Source organism: Vigna radiata, chromosome 6 (assembly GCF_000741045.1).
Source record: "Vigna radiata var. radiata cultivar VC1973A chromosome 6, Vradiata_ver6, whole genome shotgun sequence".
In the NCBI taxonomy this organism is placed as follows: Eukaryota; Viridiplantae; Streptophyta; class Magnoliopsida; order Fabales; family Fabaceae; genus Vigna; species Vigna radiata.
The window spans coordinates 8,599,577-8,603,136 of NC_028356.1; positions in this window are offsets into that span (position 1 = coordinate 8,599,577).

Consider the following 3,560-nt stretch of genomic DNA (forward strand, 5'->3'; position numbering starts at 1 on the left):
TCATGGCTACTACCAATCAAACATCATCACTTCCAGTACCTATTTTCACAGGAGAAAATTATGATTTCTGGAGTGTCAAAATGAAGACATTCTTCCGTTCTCAAGATATATGGGACATCATAGAAGAAGGATTCACTATTCCAGAAGACACCTCCACTCTTACTNCAGCTCAAAAGAAGGAGTTGAAGGAAAACAAGCAGAAGGATTCAAGGGCTTTATTTGTTCTTCAACAAGCANTTGATGACACAATTTTTCCAAGGATAATTGGTGCCACAAGTGCAAAACAAGCTTGGAACACAATACAAGAGGAGTTTCAAGGAAGTGAAGAGGTACGCAATGTTAAACTTCATTCTCTAAGACGAGAGTTTGAATTATTAAGAATGAAAGAATCTGAGACCATCAAAGACTACTATTCTAGAATAAAAGAAATAGTTAGTCAGATGAGAGCCTATGGGGAAAATATTCTTGACAAAAANATCGTTGAGAAAATTTTAATTTCAATTCCCCAAAAATATGATGCAATCGCAACTGCGATTGAACAAACAAAAGATTTGGCTACATTGTCAGTAACACAACTAATGGGCTCTCTTGAAGCTTATGAACAAAGATTGAAAAGGCATGAAGAAGACTCAGTTGAAAATGTCTTTCAATCAAAACTAAAATTGCGGTCTCAGAAAGAATGTGAAGGAAATAAAAGTAAAGGAGAAATTTCTAGAAATCAAGAAAATTCTAGAAGCTTCTCTATGACTCATCAAGGAAAATATCCTCCATGTGGCATCTGTAAAAAGACAAGTCACTTGGAAAANGATTGTTGGCATCATGGAAAACCTCAATGCCACTATTGCAAGAAATTTGGTCACATAGAAAAGTATTGTCGTAATAAAAATAAGCATCAAGCAAACTTTGCAGAAGAAGATAATCAGGAGAAACTCTTATTCTATGCCAATCAAGAATCTCCTAGTGGAGAAGGAAGTTGGTACTTGGATAGTGGATGCAGCAATCACATGGCGAAAGATCATAGCATCTTCAAAGACATTGATAAATCTGTCAATGTCAAAGTTTGGCTAGGAAATGGCACCACAGTGGAGTCTCGAGGCAAAGGAACTGTCATGGTGGAAACAAAGAAAGGTACGAAATTCATCAAGGATGTTTTACTAGTTCCTAATCTTAAAGAGAATCTTTTAAGTATTGGCCAAATGATGGAGAATGGATATTCTCTTCATTTTGAGAAAGATACATGCAAAATTTATGATAGTAAAATGATAGAAATTGGCCAAGTAAAAATGGAGAAGAGAAATAGAAGCTTTCCTATAAACTTCAAACCTGGAACTAATATTTCCATGAAGGTAGAAGTTGATGACTCATGGCTTTGGCATAGGAGATTTGGCCACTTCAACACACATGCCTTAAAGCTTCTATATCAGAAAAACATGATGAGAGATCTTCCATTCTTGAAGGAGAATAATGAATCGTGCGAAGGATGTCTCCTCGGAAAACAACACCGATTACCATTCTCGACTGACAAAGCATGGAGAGCAAAAGACTTATTGGAGTTGATTCATACAGATGTTTGNGGACCAATGAGAACGCCTTCACATCACAACAACAGGTATTTCATCCTCTTCATTGATGACTTCTCTAGAATGACATGGGTCTATTTCTTAAAGGCAAAGTCAGAAGTCTTCGGAGTATTCAAGAAATTAAAGGCCCTTGTTGAGAAGCAAAGTGGGAAACAAATAAAAGTACTCAGAAGTGATCGTGGCAAGGAGTACACATCTCACGAGTTTGACAAATTCTGTGAAGATGAAGGCATAGAGCGACAACTTACAATTGCATATACTCCACAACAAAATGGCGTGTAAGAGAGAAAGAATCGCACGGTTATGGAGATGGCAAGATCAATGCTAAAAGAGAAAAACATGCCTAACATTTTTTGGGCTGAAGCAGTCTACACTGCAGTTTACATTCTAAACAGATGTCCAACTAAGGCAGTCCAAGGCAAGACTCCTATTGAAGCTTGGAGTGGGAGAAAGCCATCAGCAAAACACTTACGAGTATTTGGGTCAATCTGCTACATACATGTTCCTGATCAAAGGAGGCACAAGCTTGAAGACAAGACTATACGAGGAATATTCTTGGGATATAGCACACAGTCAAAAGGCTATCGAGTGTACAACCTACAAATAAAAAAGCTCATCATCAGTCGAGATGTTGAAGTTGATGAAAATGCTTCTTGGAATTGGGAAGAAGAAAAAGTCGTTAAAAGCAACATACTACTTCCAGTGCAGCAATCTCAAGAAGAAACTCAAGAAGAAGCAGAAAATCTAGGTACGCTTTCTCCACCTCCACAATAACAAGATTCTTCACCTGAATCTAGTCCAAGAAGAGTAAGATCTTTGGTAGACATATATGAAACTTGCAATATAGCCANGATTGAGCCTAACTGTTATGAAGAAGCATCAAAGCAAGAAGTATGGGTCAAGGCAATGGAAGAAGAGATTAAAATGATTGAGAAGAATAACACTTGGGAACTCGTAAATTGCCCTTATGGAAAAGACATCATAGGAGTGAAATGGATATATAAAACAAAGCTTAATCCTGATGGAACTATACAAAAGCACAAAGCAAGATTAGTCGCTAAAGGCTACTCACAGCAACCAGGAGTAGACTACAATGAGACATTTGCTCCAGTTGCTCGCTTAGATACAATTAGAGTCTTAATAGCCCTTGCAGCACAAAAAGGATGGAACATCTATCAACTAGATGTCAAATCAGCCTTTCTAAATGGAGTGCTCGAAGAAGAAATTTATGTTGAACAACCACAAGGCTTCATCAACAAAGGAAATGAAGGCAAAGTACTAAGACTTAAAAAGGCATTATACGGCCTAAAGCAAGCTCCTCGAGCATGGTATAGCAAGATTGATAAATACTTCATCGATCAAGGATTCAGGAGGAGCAAGAGTGAGCCAACACTATATATTAAGGCACAAGGTCAATACCATCTCATTATCTCTTTATATGTCGATGACCTTATCTATACAGGAAACAATATGGAGATGATGAAAGAATTTAAAGAAGACATGATGAAGACATTTGAAATGACCGACCTTGGCCTGATGAACTATTTCCTCGGTATAGAGGTGAAACAACAAAAAGAAGGCATATTTATCTCTCAAAAGAAATATATTGAAGCTCTACTAAAGAAGTTCAAAATGAATGGTTGTAAACCTGTCGCTACTCCGTTGGTGGTAAACGAAAAACTACAAAAAGATGATGGAGCACAAGAGGCAGATGCATCACGCTACAGGAGTTTAATTGGAAGTCTCTTATATCTCACAACCACACGACCAGACATTATGTATGCTACAAGTCTTCTATCAAGATTCATGCAAAAGCCAAGTCAGATTCATTATGGAGTAGGAAAAAGAATTTTAAGATATCTACAAGGCACAAAGGAGTTTGGCATATGGTATAAAACTATGACTAACTCAAGGATGATTGGCTACACAGATAGTGATTAGGCAGGATCAATGGACGACATGAAGAGTACGTCAGGATAC